Consider the following 20,664-nt stretch of genomic DNA (forward strand, 5'->3'; position numbering starts at 1 on the left):
GGTAAATTACATTTCTTAATTTACAGATGTTCTCAGTATCCCCCTTTTCCCCACAGTAATACTTTATAATATAAAGGCATGTTTCGTAGTGCTTAATAAGACCCCCGTTTGGTCATCCAAATAGAAATCATATGTGAATGGACATTGAATTGTCATTTTCGCAGAATGAAAAGTTGAATAGTATGAGTCAGATCACCTCCACAGAGTTTCTAAATAGATGAGGCCTATGTAAGAAGAGAGTTCTGGTGTAAGTGTCCTGTAGCAGTGACTGAGAAGTGATCTTTCTAGTACAGCAATTTGATTTCAAATCCTGCCTCTGCTGTGTTTTTTAGCCATTTGTTCTTGACATTTTAAAAACTGCCTTGTCTACTTTTTTCAAACGGGTGCATTTGTAGTGTTGAAACCTATCTACCATGTTACTACAAGGGCTGAATGAGTTACTGAAGAAGCCCTAAATATGCTAAGCCTTGATGTGTGTTAACTAAAATTATTACAATCAGGGGAGAAGTTGATAAGATATTTGAAGACTCAGTAATTCAAGGATCACTGTGTTAATAGAAACACAGTTAATGTGCTAGACTGACCTGAAGCCATTCATAATTGACAAGAAAAAAATGGCCAAGATGGATAGCTATCATCAAATATAGTTAAGTACTAAATAAAAATTGCTTTTAGGATATTTGCTGTAATAAAAGAAATTTGGCCAGAAACTGCTAAAGCTTGCATATTAAAAGCAGCAAAAACAAGAATGTAAGACCAGATTTTGACACAATTGAGGTATGCAAATTGAGTTTTAAAAAATGAATCAAAACAGTCTTTTAAAAGAGTAGTTTTTGTTTTTCACTATTTATGTGTATTTTTTGGGGGAAAACAGAATAAGAGACTAAAAGTCTATGACTTAAGTAATAATGACTCTGATTATTGTTAATTTGTGTAATCTCTACAATCTAATAGAAAAGAGGCTTTATGTATACAACAAATCGTTGTAAATAGTGGGCAAGTATTTTAAATTCCAATCATACACTTTGTTCATCTCCTGTGCATAGTCCTCAGTCCTATGGCGGGCGGACAGACATTCTTTTGCTGCATTCCTTCCTACTGATATGTGGCATTATAATGCAGATTGGCTTTCATTTCTTTCAAACACCCTCCAATCCCACAGGGCAGAACAAAATTCTCAATGGTCATTATTATTCTTGCTTTACAAGCACTACCACTCACACTCCCTATTTAAAATGCCAATAAAAGGACAATACATAAACATCAGAGTGATTAAATGTTCTATATTTTTAGTAATTCACATTGATTTCTCCTTTCTTGAGAACATAATATGGCTGTTGTTTCCTCAGAACCTGGATTTCTATTGTTCCATCATTCACATTTGTATAGCAATAGCCTGAATTTTTGAGCTGTGTGCATGAATATGTGCAGTGTTTTTATTAAAGCCATGCCCAATGCAGCTTCTCTCACTGAAAGATAAATGATTTCTGCTAACTGGTTTATTTTGTGGCCCAATGAGTTTAACCAGAACTGTCTGAATAACCACAGATTTGGAATTATCCACTGGAGCTTGATAGTCACCAGTAACTACTCAGCTGAAGACAGTGACTTCCCCTCTGCCATAATCCTTCAGAAGGACTTTTCCTTTGATGTGATGCACGAGAAACTAAATGGACAAAATATTTTAAAACCCATTGGGTATGTTTTACCTGAAAATAAATAAGAGATTGCCATAATTCTACTTAGGATTGTAGATCTTACTTTTTTGAACAGGAAAAGGAGTCAATAATGTAGCCATATTATAGGAATAACAAATAAATAACTAGCTATGACATTTCACACAGCTGCCAGAAGAGGCATAAAGCTACAAAAGATTTTAAAAAGAAAACCCTGTTAGTAGTATAAGCATTGTTTTTGTAGCCTTTGCCCCAATTAAGAGTGCTGGTTTATAAAGATGTATCTACCAGTATCAGACAAGAAAATAAAAACAACCAAAGGGAAATGAAGCAGAGCATTATGGGAAGCCATAGGCAATTCAAGGAAAATCTCATTTTTAAGCAACTAGTGGATATCAGTAAAATAAAAACAGTATGTCAAAAGACTTTAAACTTGAACATCGAGCAGAAAAGAGAGAATTAAATTATATAACATGAAATCCAGAAGGAGTGTGGGGAGTGTCTGTAATCATATTTTATTACATGCATGTATGGATTTATCAAAGCATAGAAAAATAAAGCACAAAGAAATTATAAGAAATAAAAAGAAGATGGAAGAAGAATATATACTTATTAATATTGAGTTTCCTTTTGGATGACATAATGGATAAGCTACTTATTTAGTGAGGATGAAGGTGACAGATGAAGGTGACAGTGTATCAGAAAGCACAACTGCATCTTCCTAAAGATTTTTGATTCTTCACAGAATACATCATTGTCTTCATCATCATCATCATCATCATCATCATCATCATCATCATCATCATGAGTGGTAATAAAAACAGGATTGTAATTGCATACCTTTGAAAATATTAACAGTATGTTCTTATGGAAATAGGATGCTTCAACCTTAGATTTAAATAGAATATCAAAGGGTGTTAAGTAGCTAAAACAACTTTAGAGAGGGGATAGAGATATTACAGGAACTGATCTTTTTAAGCTACAGCAATCAAAAGAATATGGTACTGTCGATGGAAAGATGGCTCAGAGGTTTAGAGCACTGGCAAGAAAGTCCTGCAATAAACCTTCAGATGAAAGCCAAATGATGTTTGATAAAAGTGTTACAATCATTCAATGTAAAAATGAAGTCTTTTCAACAAATAGCCAAAGAATATTCTTGTACTCCTGCTTTATATCAATAAAAATTCACTCAAAGTGGACTAAATATCTAAATGTATGAGTGAGGCCCATAAGAAAACAGCTTAGGACAAAGACTCCATAATGGTGAATTTAGCAGTAACTTCCTGCATATTGCTCCAAATACACAGGCCTCGAAAATGTAGTAAATAACACTTTACTTAAACTCTTCTGTGAAAAAAGGACCATATCAACAAATTTAAAAAATATATATAACTAATGGAAAGAGAAGAAATATTTGAAGGTCATATAATTGATGCAGAGGAAACATCCAAGACATTAAAAGGACATATGCAACTCAGTAAGAATGTCAAGGAACAACTAAAACTATAAAACTGGGAAGGCACATATGTAGACAGTTATTTAAAGAGCTGTCCAAACTATTAGTGCACAGGAAAAGATGTTTCACACCATTAGTCACCAAAGAAACACAAGTCAAAAGCAGGTGATATCACTTCATACCCATTCGGATGCTTTTTATCAAAAGCAAAACAATACACATATACGTGTGCACACACAGAGACACAGAGACAGACAGACCGACAGACAGACACACACGCCCACTCAAAAGAAAACACTCAATGACATATGTTGATAAGATTATGAAAACAAAATAAGGCCATCCTCTGCTACACATGTATCTGGAGCCATGCATCCTTCCATGTATACTCTTTGGTGGTTTAATGTCTGTGATCGCTGGGTGGTCCGGGTATTTGATGTTGTTCTTCCTATGGGATTTCAATCCTCTTCTGCTCCTTCAGCCCTTCCCCCAGCTCTTCCATTGAGGTCCCAGGGCTCAGTTCGATAGTTGGCTGTGAGTATCTGCATCTGTATTGGTCAGGTGCTGGTACCCTCATAGAGGCAAAAGGGAAGGGGGAAAAGGAGGACAAGATGGGAGGTTTGTGGAGGGATCACCAGGAAAGGAAACATCATTTGAAATGTAAACTAATAAAATGATTAATAAAATATACTATTATCTCAAAAACAAAACAAAACAACAAATAAGAGAGTATGGAAACCTTAGACACTCCTTAATGGAATGGAATTGGGACTTAAATAACTAAAAATAGAACTTCCAGGTGACCCTGCAATCTCACCTCTGCATATGTACCCAAAACAACAAAAGACAAGGATCTGAAAACATTTGTACACCCAAGTCCATGGCAGTATTTTTCACAATAGCAGAAAGCTGAAAATACACCACATCTTTAGAAAGAAGAATGAATGAACACATTTGTATTAATGTTCATCAGGATGCTATTTAGCCTTTTAAAAATTAAATTCTGACACATTTTACAAAATGTGTCAATATATGGTATACCAGTCAAATATATTCTTACATTGGTCACCTAATGTAGTCAGTTCACAAAGACATAAAGTACGCTGGCAATTGCCAGAGCCTGACTATAGGTAAATATTGTTCAATACTTACTGGGCTTCAGTTTGAGGAAATACGTTCTAGAAATGGATGCTGATAATGGTTGAAAAATAAGGTGAGTATATTTAACGCTTCTAAATAGGAAACTAACTTGGGTTAAGGCATAACTATAAACATCTACATTTACATATACATCTGTACCTACCATATTTAAATGAATATACAAAATATTTCATTATAATATTATAATAATAAATATATTAAATAAGTTAATTAAACTAATATAATGTACTTGGTATACAGAAGATGCTTTGAAGTAATTGAAGGTATAATAGTTTTCAAACTATTTAACCTGGTATATATAAATTTTACAGATAAAATTTAAAGCTAAGTTTACATTCTATATAATTATTGATCTAATATTGTTTCTACCATTAACTATAGTTTAAGTCTCAGTTGCACATTAAACTGAAAAACAGGACAAAATTGTTGAAAATGCAAGTGGAATTTTTGATGTTCTTTATGTTCTCATTTATTCTCCTACATTGTTTTTATATTGTTTCTCCATTATTCAGTTTCTGAAGAAATTTCATCTTTGACTAAAGTTTAGTACTAAAGTAGGTGTAATTGTCCTCTACTGTGCTCTTAGAATACCCTTTGTTTTCCTTTTATAGCATCTACCACAATCTTGACTTTCTCCAATATCTGTCTTGGTAGGCTATGTATCGGATTAGAACACATATGCTGCAAGGTATGCAATATGATAACCTTAGAAAGCATACTGCCAAAATCAGATGTGAGCAGAATATGAGTTTACAATTCCTCTGGATTCACTAGAATAAAATTAAGCAGTGAAACTTAAATCTTTCCTCAGCACAAAGAAATATTTTATTTTTAAATCAGAAGAAAACATGACCTATCATGTTGAAGCAAAAATTAAGATAACTAGTATAATTTGCACTAACACACATTGTGATGGCTAGTTTTATGTCAATTTGATATAAGCTAGAGACACTTGAGAGGTTACTCTATTTTCTCAAATGATAAAATTCCTTCATACATATTGGACTACAAGCAAGCCAGTGGGAGGACCCAGCCCATGGTGGGTGGGACCAGCCCTAGGCTGGTGGTCCTGGATTTTATAAGAAAATGGACTGAGCAACCCATTCAGAACAAGTCAGTGAACAGTACTCCTCCATGGCCACTGTATCAGCTCCACATTCTGAGTTCCTGCCCTGTTTGGGTTCCTCCTTGTACTGCCCTTTTGATGATGAACTGTTGCATAGAACTTGGAGTGAAAGAAACTTTCCCACCCAAGTTGCTTTTGGTCATAGTGCCTTATCACAGTGATAGTAACACTAGGACACATATGAAACATTGTTCTTTGCTTCTTATATCAAAGGTGCCTATGGTCCAAAAGCTCACAAGCAGCCCTGCACCAACAGCCAAAGCTGAGTATTATTTGTAAGGATTTCAAAATGTTCGTGGCCGCAGACTACATTTGGGAATCTTCTGATCTTACTCCTCACTTGAATGTATTGAGGTGTTTTCATAAAACTTCATTAGTGTTTCTTTTTAATATTTTTATTTGTGTATATTAATTATAGAGAATGCTAAGCTTTGTCGTAAGATTTCCACACATGCAGAACCTATAATATGATAATACCCGCCTCTGATAGCATCCATTCCTTTCTGCTGATCTTCTTTTCTAACATTCTCCCCTCTGTTTCATGAGTCCCACAACTGAGAAAAATATCTGATACCTTCTTTTTCTGAGTCTGTCTGATTTTGTCTAACATGATGATCTCCAGTTCCATCCATTTACTTGCCAATGACATGTTTTCAAAGATCATTGATTCTTTTTATAGCAAATGATCCTAGTACCATAAATAGGATCCTTGTCACATTTAGGAACCAAACTCATAAATTACATAAAAAATAAAAGCAAAGAAAATGACAAATAAATTTCAATTCTGAATACAAATATCAAGGTTATAAACAACATTGCAGCTCACTTCATAGTATAAGAAAAATAAAGCATACATTTCCAGTACAAATGAACAAGATGGTCCAGTCACAGGATGATCACATTATATGCAAGAGAGTATGAGTAAAATTAATACATGTATAAGATAGAAAGTAAAAGAAATGGCTTATCAGTAAATAATGATAAGGAATGCTGATTCTGTACTCAGTTTTACTTATACTCAATTGTGTTTGAAGTATTTAAAATATTAAGTTATTATTACATTGATAGAGAAACATCATGTTGATTTTCTCTAATGACAGAAATAAGGACATTTTCTAAGTTTACAGATCATTAAAATTGAACAAGTTCATTAAAATAGCAAAATAGCACAATCTTTTATATTTAAATATTAAATTTATAATATGCATGGACATAAACAGCACCTACAAGTAGAAGAGCTAGAAGGGAGCATTGCTAAGCAACGCAGGTTGGATTAGTTGTGAATTGTGTGCTATACTTTAGAGTGTGAGGCTGAGCTGCTGAAAACGGTATCTCCAGATCATCAGCAGAGGGATAACCACTGGACGTCCTCCCGGGGGGAAAATGTGGGGTTTGTTCTTGAATGTTCTCTCCATCATATGTTGCTAGGACTAGAATCTTTTCCTCCTTCCAAGTGTAGTCTGAATCTAATGGTGTTAAGAAAAACACTTTGCTTGGAAACCGGGAAAGGTAATAACAATTGAAATGCAAATAAGAAATAAATTCACACACACACACACACACACACACACACACACACACACACACACACACACACACACACACAAAGAAAAACACTTGGAAAGGTGATTCAGTCATAAAGGCTCTTTCCCAATTAGTAGAACTGGAGTATTGCTCTTTTTTGTCCTTCAGCAGCATGTGAAGGGATAACACAGTGAGAAAGCTGTTCTGGATGTGGGCCCTTCCCTCTACACCATCTCAACCTCTGGAACTGAGAGCTTTCTATCAAAGAGTTAATTTTGTTTCTTAACTTTTCCAATATCATATAATAAGAATAGCAATAGTTGTCCTAGGTAAGTATTAATTTTTGTCTCTATAAATTGCTTCCTTATAAAAAAAATTGTTTTAAAATTAGAATTCGTTTGAATACCATCCTACGTGAGGTAACCCAGTCCCAAAAGGTGCATGATATCCTTGAAAAGGTCCACCCAGTAGCTGATCCATACAGATATAGACATCTAGAGCCAAACAGTGGATGGAGGTTGGAGACTCTTATAAGGATTGTGAGCGGCAAAGGGGATAGGAACTCCACAGAAGGACAAACACAGTCAACTAACCTGGACCATCAACCAGGCCTCCCTGTAACATATGAAGCACATGGCCAGTTTGGTCTTCATGTGGGTCTTATAGAACTGGAGCAGGGGCTATTCCAAAAGTTGTTGCCTATATGTGGGATATGGGGTTTTTTGTTTGTTTTGTTTTTGTTTTGTTTTTGTTTTTTTTTTGTTTGTTTGTTTTAGCTTGGCTGCCTTGCCTGGCTTCAGTGGGTGAGGCTCTGCCTATACAAGGTATAGCTGGCAAAGATGACCATCCATTTTGTTTGATATCTGTTCACTCCTCAGATTCTTTCCTTTGCTGTGCAGAAGGTTTCTGATTTCATGAAACCCAATTGTCAACTTTGGGAGCTATGTTTCTTAACTATGTCCATGTCTTGAACTGTTTCCCACAAAGCTTTGGGTTTTTTTTTATTTTAGGTTTTAAATGAACATCTTTGATTCATTTTGAATTGATTTTTGTGCACGGTGAGATATATGGCTCTAACTTCATTGTTCTGCTGTTGGATATTGGCTGAATATACTGTCTTATCTTTATACCCACAGATAGGAATAAGTATCAAATCCAATTCAATTATCTTCTCTTTGTATCAAATGGAGACCATTCTAGAAATCCACAGCAGATCAATTTGCAGAGTATAACTTACTATTGAGAAATTAACCCCAATTAATGCATTTGTAACAAAACCACAACACATAAGGAGAAGGGAACACCTCAGAGAAGGGTGGTAGTGCAGAAAGCTGTAAGAGTCAGATGATCAGGGTATATGGTATGTGCATATAATATAGTGTCTTTAACATATGGAAAGTACTCATGAAATCAGAAAAGGTTTAGTTGTCTAAAAAGACGTTAAAAGGTCAGTATCAGTTGACATGCTTACATAGGTGAGAGAAATCTTACAAGGTCCCATCTCAGATAATAAGTTAAATAATGGTTGCCAAGAAAAGGAAAATGAGTCTTCTCCAAGGACAGGCTCTCTGATAGGTTATTTAATTTCAAGTGATTAGTCCTAAACAAATGCACATACAAGCAGCACTCAGTACTCAGCAGGCTTTCTCTCTCTCTCTCTCTCTCTCTCTCTCTCTCTCTCTCTCTCTCTCTCTCCCTCTCTTGCCAACCATCCATCTATCTATGTGTCTATCTATCTGCCAACCTACCCAATTAAAAAAGAGGAGGTTATGAACTTGAGAAGACATGTGAGGAGTTGAGAGAATGGAAATTGTATAAATTCTGTATCCATGCATTATTTTTTTTAAAAAAAATCATGTCACAGTTTTGATTCAATCTGAATCATGTTCTGGGAGGCTGTTCAGAAGAATATAATGAAATTTGAATATTAAACATTTTCTTTCTAGAATTACTTGCACTTTAAAATATTTATGTTTTTCTCTTATGCATAATTTTCTGTTAATACCTTGTAATAAGTAAGAATTATTTATATAAAATTAATAAGTAAGTCTCCCTCATGAAATCATTAAAGAAATCATGGCATAGAAATTTAGTAGATAGTTCTTTTTATTGGATTTTTTATTTATATTTCAAATGTTATTCCCTTTCCCAGTTTCCAAGACATAAGCTCCCTATCCCATCCCCCTCCAGTTCTTCTATAAGGTTATTACCATCCACATCCACCCCTCCTTCCCACCCACCCACGACATTCTCCTGCACTGGGAATCCAACCTTGCCAGGACCAAGGGCTTCTCCTTCCAACTGATGCACAACAAGGCCATCCTCTGCTACATATGCAGTTGGAGCCATGGGTCAGTCCATGTATAGTCTTTGGGTCTCTGGGAGTTTGGTTGGTTGGCATTGTTGTTCTTATGGGGTTGAAAGATCCTAAAGCACTTTCAGTACTTTCTCTAATTCCTCCAATAGGGATCCCATTCTCAGTTCTGTGGTTTGCTGCTAGCATTCACTTCTGTATTTGACATGCTCAGGCTGTGTCTCTCAGGAGACATCTATATCTGGCTCCTGTCAGCATGCACTTCTTAGCTTCATCAATCTTATCTAGTTTTGGTGGCTGTGTCCATATATATATAGACCCCATGTGGGGCTGACTCTAAATGGCCATTCCTTCATCTCTGCTCCAAACTTTACCTCCATATCCCCTCCTATGAATATTTTCATTTCCCCCTTTTAAGAAGGAGTAAAGCATCTGCATTTTGGTCATCCTTTTTCATGAGCTTCATGTGGTCTGTGGATTGTATCTTGGGTAATTCAAGCTTTTGGGCTTATATCCACTTACCAGTGAGTGCATATCATCTGTGCTTTTCTGTGATTGGGTTAGCTCACTTAGGATGATATTTTCTAGTTCAATTCATTTGCCTATGAATTTCATGAAGACACTTTTAGATAGCTGCATAGTACTCCATTGTGTAGATGTACCACATTTTCTGTATCCATTCCTCTGTGGATGGCATCTGGGTTCTTTCCACCTTCTGGCTATTATAAGTAAGACTTCTATGAACATAGAGAAGCATGTGTCCCTGTTAAATGCTGGAGCATCTTTTGGGTATATGCCCAGGAGAGGTATACGTGGGTCCTCAGGTAGTGCAATGTCCAATTTTCTGAGGAACCTCCAGACGGATTTCCAGAGAGTTTGTACCAATTTGCAACCCCACGAACAATAGTGGAACATTCCTCTTTCTCCACATCCTTGCCAGCATCTGTTGTCACCTGAGTTTTTGATCTTAGCCATTCCTACTGGTGATGGAATCTAGGGTTGTTTTGACTTGCATTTCCCTGATGACTAAGGATATTGAACATTTCTTTAGGTGCCATTCGATATTCCTCAGCTGAGAATTCTTTGTTTAGCTCTGTACTCCATTTTTAATAGGGTTACTTGGCTCTCTGGCATGTAACTTTGTGAGTTCTTTGTATATTTTGGATATTAGCCCTCATTCAGATGAAGGTTTGGCAAAGATCTTTTTCCAATCTGCTGGTTGCCCTTTTGTCCTAATGACAGTGTCCTTTGCCTTACAGAAGCTGTGCAGTTTTATAAGGTCCCATTTGTCCGTACTTGATGTTAGAACTTAAGCCACTGTTGTTTTGTTTAGGAAAATTTTCCCAGTGCCTATGTGTTCAAGATACTTCCCCACTTTTCATTCTATTAGTTTGGGTGTATCTGGTTTGAAATGGAGGTCCTTGATCCAGTTGGATTTGCTTTGTACAGGGCAACAAAAATGGTTCGATTTGCATTCTTCTACATGCTGACCTCCAGTTGAACCAGCACCATTTGCTGAAATGCTATCTTTTTTCAATTGGATAGTTTTAGCTCCTTTGTCAAAGACCAAGTGACCCAAGGTGTGTGGGTTCATTTCTGGGTCTTCAATTCTATTCCACTGATCAATCTGCCTCTGTACCAATATCATACAATTTTTATCACTATTATTCTGTAATACTGCTTGAGGTCAGGGATGGTGATTCCCCACGAAGTTCTTTTACTGTTTAGTATAGTTTTCGCTATGCTGGGTTTTTTGATATTCCAAATGAACATGCAAATTGCTCTTTCTAACTCTATGAAGAATTGAGTTAGAATTTTGATGATTGCATTGAATCTGTAGATTGCTTTTAGTAGAATGGCTAATTTTACTATATTAATCCTGTCAATTCAGGACCATGGGAGGTCTTTCCATCCTCTAAGATCTTCAATTTCTTTCTTCAGAGACTTGAAGTTCTTGTCATATAGATCTTTTACTTGCTTGGCTAAAGTGACACTAAGATATTTTATATTATTTGGGACTATTGTGAAGGGCGTACTTTCCCTAATTTCTTTCTCAGACTGTTTATCCTTTGAGTAGGGAAGGCTACTGATTTGTTTGAGTTAATTTTATACCCAGCCACTTTGTTGAAGTTTTTATCAGGCTTAGTAGTCTCTGGGGGAACTTTTGGGGTCACTTAAGTATACTATCATATCATTAGCAAATAGTTGCATTTTGACTTCTTCCTTTCCAATTTATATCCCCTTGACCTCCTTTCATTGTCTGGTTGCTCTAGCTAGGACTTCAAATATTATATTGAAAAAGTATTGAGAGAGTGGGCAGACTTGTCCAGTCCTTGATTTTAGTGGGATTGCTTCAAGTTTCTCTCCATTTAGTATAATGTTAGCTATTGGCTTGCTATATATTACTTTTTCTATGATTAGGTATAAGCCTTGAATTCCTGATCTTTTCCAGGACTCTTATCATGAAGGGGTATTTAACTTTGTCAAATGCTATCTCAGCATCTAATGAAATAATCATGTGGATTTTATGTTTGAGTTTGTTTATGTAGTGGATTACATTGATTTATTTCCATATATTGAACCATTGCCTGCACCCCTGGGATGAAGCCTACTTGATCATGATAGATGATCACTTTGATGTGTTCTTGGATTCAGTTTGAGAGAATTTTATTGAGTATTTTTGTGTCGATATTAAAAAGGAAAATTGCTCTGAAGATTTCTTTCTTTGTAGGGTCTTTGTGTGGTTTAGGCATAAGCGTAATTGTGGCTTCGTAGAAGGAATTTGGTAGTGTGCCATCTGTTTCTATTTTGTGGAATAGTTTACACAGTATTAATATAAGGTCTTCTATGAAGGTTAGTAGAATTCTGCACTAATCCCATCTGGTCCTTGGCTCTTTTTTGTTGGGAGACTTTTGATAACTACGTCTATCTCTTTAGGAGTTATGGAGTTGTTTAGATTGTTTACCTATTCCTGATTTAATTTTGGTTCCTGGTATTTGTCTAGAAAATTGTCCATTTCCTCCCAATTTTCCAGTTTTGTTGAATATAGGCTTTTATAGTAGGTTCTGATGATTTGTTTTAATTTCCTCAGATTCTGTTGTTATGCCTCCTTTTCATTTCTGATTTTGTTAATTTGGATACACTCTCTGTTTCCTCTGATTAGTCTGGCTAAGGGTTCATCTATTTTGTTGATTTTCACAAAGAACCAGCTCCTGATTTTGTTGATTCTTTGTATAGTACTTTTTGTTTCTACTTGGTTGATATCAGTCCAGAGTTTGATTGTTTCCTGTCTTCTACTCCTCTTGGGTGTCTTTGCTTCTTTTTGTTCTAGAGCTTTTAGATGTCCTATCAAGCTGTTGATGTATCCCCTCTATTCTCTACTTTTTCATTTTGCAGGCACTCAGAGCTATGGGATTTCCTCTTAGCACATCTTTCATTGTGTCCAATAAGTTTAGGTATGTTGTGCCTTCATTTTCATTACACTCTAAGAAGTCTTTAATTTCTGTCTTGACTTTCTCCTTGACCAAGTTATCATTGAGTAGAGCGTTGTTCAACTTCCACATATCACGTATCTGTGGACTTTCTGGTTTTTTTGTTTTGTTTTGTTTTGTTTTGTTTTTGTTATTGGAGACCAGCTTTAGTCTGTGGTGACATGATCAGATTTATTGGATTCTTTCTATCTTCCTGTATCTGTTGAGGCCTGTTTTGTGGCCAGTTATATGTTCAATTTTGGAGAAGGTACCAAAGTAGGATTATCCTTTTGTTTTAGGCTGAAATGTTCTATAAATATCTGTTAAGTCCATTTGGTTCATAAGTTCTGTTAATTTTGCTATGTCTCTGTTTAGTTTCTGTTTCCATGATCTATCCATTAATGAGAGTTGGGTGTTGAAATCTACTACTATATTTGTATAAGGTGCAATGTGTGATTTGAGCTTTAGTAAGGTTTCCTTTACTAATGTAGGTGCCCTTGCATTTGGAGCAAAGATATTTAGGATTGAGAGTTCATCTTGGTGGATTTTTCCTTTGATGAATATGAAGGGTACTTATTTAACTTTTTGATGACTTTTGTTTGAGTTTTATTCGATATTAGAATGCCTACTACTGTTTGATTCTTCAGACCATTTGCAAGGAAAGTGTTTTCCAGTCTTTGATTCTGGGGTTGTGTCTGTCTTTGTCTGTGAGGTGTGTTTCCTGTATGCAGCAAAATGCTGGGTCACCTTTACCTATCCAACCCATTAGTCTATGTCTTTTTATTTGGGAATTGAGTCCAGTGATATTAAGAAATATTAAGGAATAGTGATTGTTGCTTCCTGTTATTTTCATTGTTAGAGGTGGAATTATTTTTGTGTGTCTCTATTCTTTTGGTTTCATTACAAGCAGATTACTTTCTTGCTTTTTCTAAGGTGTAGTTTCCCTCCTTGTGTTGGAATTTTCCATCTAATATCCTTTGTAGGGCTGCATTTGTAGAAAGATATTGTGTAAATTTGGTTTTGTCATGGAATCTCTTGGTTTCTCCACCTATGGTAATTGAGAGTGTTCCTGGATAGAATAGCCTGGGCTGGCATTTGTGTTCTCTTAGCATCTGTATGACAGCTGCCAAGGATCTTCTGGCTTTCATAGCCTCTGTTGAGTACTCTGGTGTAATTCTGATAGGTCTGCCTTCATATGTTACTTGACATTTTCCCCTACCATTTTTAATACTCTTTCTTTGTTTTGTGCATTTGGTGTTTTGACTATTATGTGATGGGAGAAGTTTCTTTTCTGGTCCAATGTACTTGGAGTTCTGTATGCTTCCTGTATGTTTATGGGCATCTCTTTCTTTAGGGTAGGGAAGTTTTCCTCTATAATTTTGTTGAAGATATTTACTGGAACTTTAAGTTGGGAGTCTTCACTCTCTTCTGTACCTATTATTCTTAGGTTTGATCTTCTCATTGTGTCCCATATTTCCTGGATGCTTTGGGCTAGGAGCCTTTTGTGGCTTACATTATCTTTGACAGTTTTGAGGTTTTCTATGGTATCCTCTGCCCCTGAGATTCTCTCTTCTATCTCTTATATTCTCTTGGTGATGCTTGCATCTATGACTCCTGATCTCTTCCCTATGTTTTCTATCTCCATGGTTGTCTCCTTTTATGCTTTCTTTGTTGTTTCTATTTCCATTTTTTAAATCCTGGATGGTTTTCTCCATTTCCTTCACCGGTTTGGTTGTGTTTTCCTGTAATTCTTGAAGAGATTTTTGTGTTTCCTCTCTAAGAACTTCTACTTGTTTACTTGGGTTGTCCTGTATTTCTTTAAGGGAGTTATTTATGTCCTTCTTATGTTCCTCCATCATTATCATCATAAAATATGATTTTAAATCTAAATTTTGCTTTTCTGGTGTGTTTGGGTATCCAGTATTTGCTTTGGTAGGAGAACTGGGTTCTGATCATGCCAAGTAGTCTTGGTTTCTATTGCTTAGGTTCCTGCCCTTGCCTCTTGCCATCAGGTTTTCTCTGGTGTAAGCTTGTCTTGCTGTCTCTGACAGTGACTTGACCCTCCTGTAGGCCTGTGTGTCAGCACTCCTGTAGACCTGTTTTCTTTCAGCACTATCTAGGAACAGAGAGTTCTGCTCGCAGGTGTGTAGGTGTTCCTGGTGACCTGCTTTCAGCTCTTGGTGTAGGCAGAAACCAGATGGGTTCTGCTCCTGACTACTCCTAGGTCTCTGTGCCCAGGGGTCACAGATGGCACTAGGCGATTTCTTTTTGGGTCAGGAATGTGGGTAAAAAGTAGTTTCTGAGTTCTCAAGAGTGTCCACACTTCTTTGGATCCAGCTCTCTCCCCCATGGGATTTGGGTGCAAGGAGCTGTGTGACTGGTTCAGTTTAGTTCACAGTGCAGGCTGAACCCAGCAGGTTCCTACTGCTGCCTGATCCTATATTCCTGTATCCAGAGGCAATATGCAGTTTCTTCTTGGGCCAAGGATGAGGGCAGAGGTGGGCAGAAGTGGCAGTCTGTCCTGCGGCCTCAGGATTATCCACATTTCTGGGTTTTCACCTCCCTCTCTCACTGAATTTTTGTGCAGTGAACTGTTCGATCAGTTCAGTTCAGTTCTGGGCACAGCTGGAAACCAGAAGTCCTCTAACCCAGAGGACTTCGGCCTTTGTGTGACCTGAGTACTCCCACAGGTCACTTGAAGCAGAAAGTTTGATCTTATCTTTGCTGTCAGGTGTGTAGGTGCTCCTGGCAACTAGCTTTCAACTCTCCTATTTCTATTATAAAAAGTAAATGTAGAGTACTCCAATCTTTCAGATTGAGTTGTGGATACGGTTAGAAAAAGATGTCACAGTTAACAAATAAAAACCCAATATTAATAAGATGCTAAGAACACAAAAGATTTAGATGCTTGCCCACTGTTGTAATAGCAGTAGTAAGGAAGATAAGCCAGGTAGTTCCAGTTGTGATGTCAGCTTCAACTATCAGGGAGTGCCAAGTATTTCTGATATATACTAGTCTATGTGTCAAAATATGTGTTAGAAAAAATAATGAAGCATAGTAATTGATGTTTTAAAGATTATAAATCTGTTCTGTACCCAAATCCCACCTGGAGAGAGCTTGTCTCCCAGGAGTGCTGCCACTTCTAAGTTCGCAGGTGGGATGAACACTTTTGCTCCAGTAACTGGTCAAGAAGGGACCCGCCAGGAGACCGCAAGGCTCGGGAACCCTGAAGCAACTGGGAACAGTATCCTTCCTGTCTCCATCTGTGCCCTGGAATAAACCCCACGGGGCCCCATACCCAAATCCCACCCAGAGAGAGTTGTTTGCCTAGGAGTATTGTCATACCTAAGATCACAGCCTCACAGGGAAAACAGGCTCCAGTAAGAGAGAGCAAGACCAATAAACACAAGAGATAACAAGATGACAAGAGGCAAGCAGGCAAGAGGGAGAACCTAAACAACAGAAACAAGCCTACTTGGCAATATCAAAATGGAGATTGCCCACTACAGCAAGACCTGGATACCGCAACACACCCGAAAAGCAAGATTTGTATTTAAAATCACATCTTAAGATACAAAAAACTCCCTTAAAGAAATACAGGAAAACACAGCTAAACAGGTAGAAGCCCTGAAAGAGGAAACACAAAAACCCCTTAACGAATTACAGAAAAACACAACCAAAGAGGTGAAAGAACTGAGCAAAACAATCCAGGATCTAAAAATGGAAATAGAAGCAATAACAAAATGACAAAGGGGGACAATGTTGGAAATATAAAACTGCTTTGAAAGAGATCAGGGTCATAGATGCAAGCATCATCAACAAAATAGAAGAGATTGAACAGAAAATCTCAGGGACAGAAGATACCATAAAAAACATTGACACAATAGTCAAAGAAAACACAAAATGCAAAAATCTCCTAACACAAAACATCCAGGAAATCCAGGACACAATGAGAAGATCAAACCTAAGGATCCATTCTTATTTCCTTGTACAAAGCTCAAGTCCAAGTGGATCAAGGACCTCCACTTAAAACCAGATACATTGAAACTAGTAGAAGAGAAAGTAGGGAAGAGCCTTGAACATATGGGCACTTGGGTAAATTTCCTGAACAAAACACCAATGGCTTATAATCTAAGATCAAGAATCAACAAATGGGACCTCATAAAATTGAAAAGTTTCTATAATAACATTGTCAATAAGGCAATATGTAAACCAACAGATTGGGAAAAGATCTTTACCAATCTTACATCTGAGAGAGGGCTAATATCCAATATATGCAAAGAATTCAAGAAGTTACAGTCCAAAGAAACACATAACCTTATTAAAAATGGTGTATAGATCTAAACAAAGAATTCTCAACTGAGGAATTGCTAAAAAGCACCTAAAAATGTTTGATATTCTTAGTCATCAGGGAAATGCATGTTCTAACAACCCTGAGATTCTACCTCACACCAATCAGAATGGCTGAGATCAAAAACTCAAGTTACAGCAGATACTGGTAAGAATGTAGAGAAAGAGGAACACTCCTCCATTTTTGGTGGGATTGCAAGCTGGTAAAACCATTTTTTTCCTCCATCTTTATTAACTTGGGTATTTCTTATTTACATTTCGATTATTATTCCCTTTCCTGGTTTCTGGGCCAACATCCCCCTAACCCCTTCCCCTCCCCATTCTCCTCCATTACCACCCTCCCTCCAACAATCACGTTCACTGGGGGTTCAGTCTTGACAGGACCAAGGGCTTCCCTTGTTGAAATCATTCTGGTGGTTCCTCAGAAAATTGGATACAGTGCTACCTGAGGACACAGGTATACCACTCCTGGGCATATACCTTAAAAATCTCCAACATATAATAATGACATATGTTCCACTCTGTTTATAGCAGTTTTATTTAGAATAGCCAGAAGCTCGAAAAAACCCAGATGTCCTTCAACAGAGGAATGGATACAGAAAAGGTGGTGAGTTTTTACAATGAACTCAGCTAATCACAATGATGACTTCATGAAATTCTTAGGCAAATGGATGGATCTAGAAAATATCATCCTGAGTGAGGTAACCAGTCACAAAACAACATACATGTTATGCACTCACTGATAAGTGGATATTAGCCCAAAATCTCAGAATACCCAAGATACAATTCACAGACCACATGAAGCTCAAGAAGGAAGATCAATGAGCGGATGCTTCAGTACTTCTTAGAGCAAGGAACAAAATACTTAAGGGAGGAAATATGGAGACAAATTGTGGAGCAGAGACTGAAGGAAAGGCCTTCCTGAGACTGCCCCACCTGGATCCCATCTACAAACACCAAACCCGGACACTATTGCAGATGCCAAGAAGTACTTGATGAGTGGAACCTGTTATACCTGTCTCCTGAGCTGCTCAGCCAAAGCCTGACAAATATAGAGGTAGATGGTCACAACCAACCATTGGGATGAGCAGAGCAAGAGAGGACTGAAGGAGCTGAAGTGGTTTGCAAGAACAACAATATAAACCAACCAGGCCCCCCATAACTCCCAGGGACTAAATCACAAACCAAAGAGTACACATGGAGGTACTCATGACTCCAGCCACATATGTAGCAAAGGATGGTCTTGTGGGACATCAGTGGGAATACCGGCCCTTTGTCCTTGAAGTTTCAATGCCCCAGTGTAGGGGAATGCCAGGGCAGTGAGGCTGGAGTGGGTGGGTGAGCACCCTCCTAGAAGCAGGGGGAGGGAGGGAGGATAAGGTCATGCTTTCTGGAAGGGAATACATGAAAGGGCATATTATTTGAAATATAAATAAATAAAATATCCAATAAAAAGATTAAAAACATTTACTCAATGGTTCATCATTGAAGTTTATCATCAACTTCTTTTTAAAAATAATTCTGTGTGTGTGTGTGTGTATGTGTGTGTGTGTATGTGTGTGTGTGTGTGTGCACGTGTGTGACATGTGTGGGGGTACTTGTGGGGTCAGAGGTACAAGCATTAATGAGGTTCCTAACTTGAGTACTGAGAACCATACTCTAGTCATTTCAAAGAGCATCCAGTATTCTTAACCAATAAGCTATCTCTCCACTCTCCAAGTACCAGTTTCTTAAAGAGTAGATAAAAATTACTTACCTAAGATGCTTTTTGAGTATCAAAATAACACAGATAGATGAAATATTTTTTAATTGCAGTACTTATCATTTTAAGAAATGAACTACATTCTGTTACTGTAGTTCTAGAATTAATATTAACTACATATATCAATATATACAATATTGAATATTGAAGATAGGCTTACTATAAAATTGTCTAGAATGTAATAGAAACAGTAAACACAAAATGATTAAAAATTATAAAATTATTAAATGGGAAATATTGAAAAGTGAACGTTGACTTTTTTCTACAGTAGTTAAGGAAAGAATATTAGTTGGCAATAATTTTGTTACAGCTGCTTATTCTTTCTAGATCATTGGTTTTATTTCTTTTATACCCAGACTAGCACTTTGCTTGACTCAAGTCTCCTGATTATCAAGTTTGCCCCATGTGCAATGGCTTTTACCCAATGTACAGCTGTATTAGACTAATAAGAATGCCATGGGAGCTGGACAGCTCATTAATGAACTCGTGTGGGGTTCTGTGTCTAATTACCCATCTTAAGGGAGTGAGGTGTTTCCTGCCTGGGAGTCAATTTGGCTTCCAAGTTTAAGAAAAGCAGCATTTCCTCTCAGCAGTTACTCACCTTGGAGGTGAAAATAAACATGAGGGGATGCTCTTCAGGCTTAGTGTATTTTACCAATGGGAATTTACTTATGGCTAATAAAGCAGCTGCTGGTCTTGGTATTCGCTTACTAATTTTACAAGGATGTGTTTTGACGATTAAAGCTAGAAATGTTAGAAGACTTCATTAAATTGAAGAACAGGACAGGGGAAATGTGAACTATTCATGTCATTTGTTTAAAGGAAACAAAATTTCAGTAGAGTTAAATTGCCACAGATCTGTGTTCTACAGCTCTGATTATTTAAAAACTCAGCTTTACCAAAGCACAGTGGATTGGAATGACAGAAACTAGAAAATACACATATTTTAAATAAATTAGCTTATTTCATAAAAGCATATAATAGCAAAATTTTAAATTTTATACCAGAAATATATGTCATGGAAAACAGAAAATCATTCTATACCCACTTAAATGCATTGACCAGAAAGGGAAAATAAACACTCCTTTGATCTGTAGGTTGTACAAACTATTCTAGGTAGAAGGATGCAGTTGTTAAATACTCTATAACAGAGACTGGCAAATTCCATATGTGAAAGACCACTTGGCAAATACATTAGGTTCACCAAAGAAAGCAAAAATATCTATGACCACAATGTTTCTATTAAGAAATTTATATAATTTTTATAATTAAGACATTTACGGAATTCCAGGGAACCATTGTTAATAAAATCCTGTTAGCTATGTGAAATAGCACATCATCACATTGTAAATTAGTGACTTATAGTTGGAGGTTGGGTGAAGATTTCTCAATAACATAGTTACTCAGCTTCTATATTAAAGGAATTTCATTTTTTGCTTATATGAAGTCTGAAAAACACTGTTGGAAATGTAATTAGAATTTATAAAATACAACTGCTGACATTCTCTACAACTGCATCTCTCTTGCATGAACCATTCATGTCAGGAAGTGTGCCAAGTTATTTTATTTGTTTTCCACATTGTTAATTATGATAGAATTACCTGTGCTGTGAAAATGTTTCTGTTACAATAACTACTGTTTTCTTTCTAGGTTTTGGCTGAATTCATGAAAGCTACCAATTCTATAGGAACAGATAACTCTGTCATCCAATACACGTTAATATGGATTTAAAGTTTCAGTCTACGTTCTAAGCCTAAAATACACACACACACACACACACACACACACACACACACACACACACAGACACACACACACACATTCA

This window comes from Rattus norvegicus, chromosome 6 (genome assembly GCF_036323735.1).
Source record: "Rattus norvegicus strain BN/NHsdMcwi chromosome 6, GRCr8, whole genome shotgun sequence".
Taxonomy (NCBI): domain Eukaryota; kingdom Metazoa; phylum Chordata; class Mammalia; order Rodentia; family Muridae; genus Rattus; species Rattus norvegicus.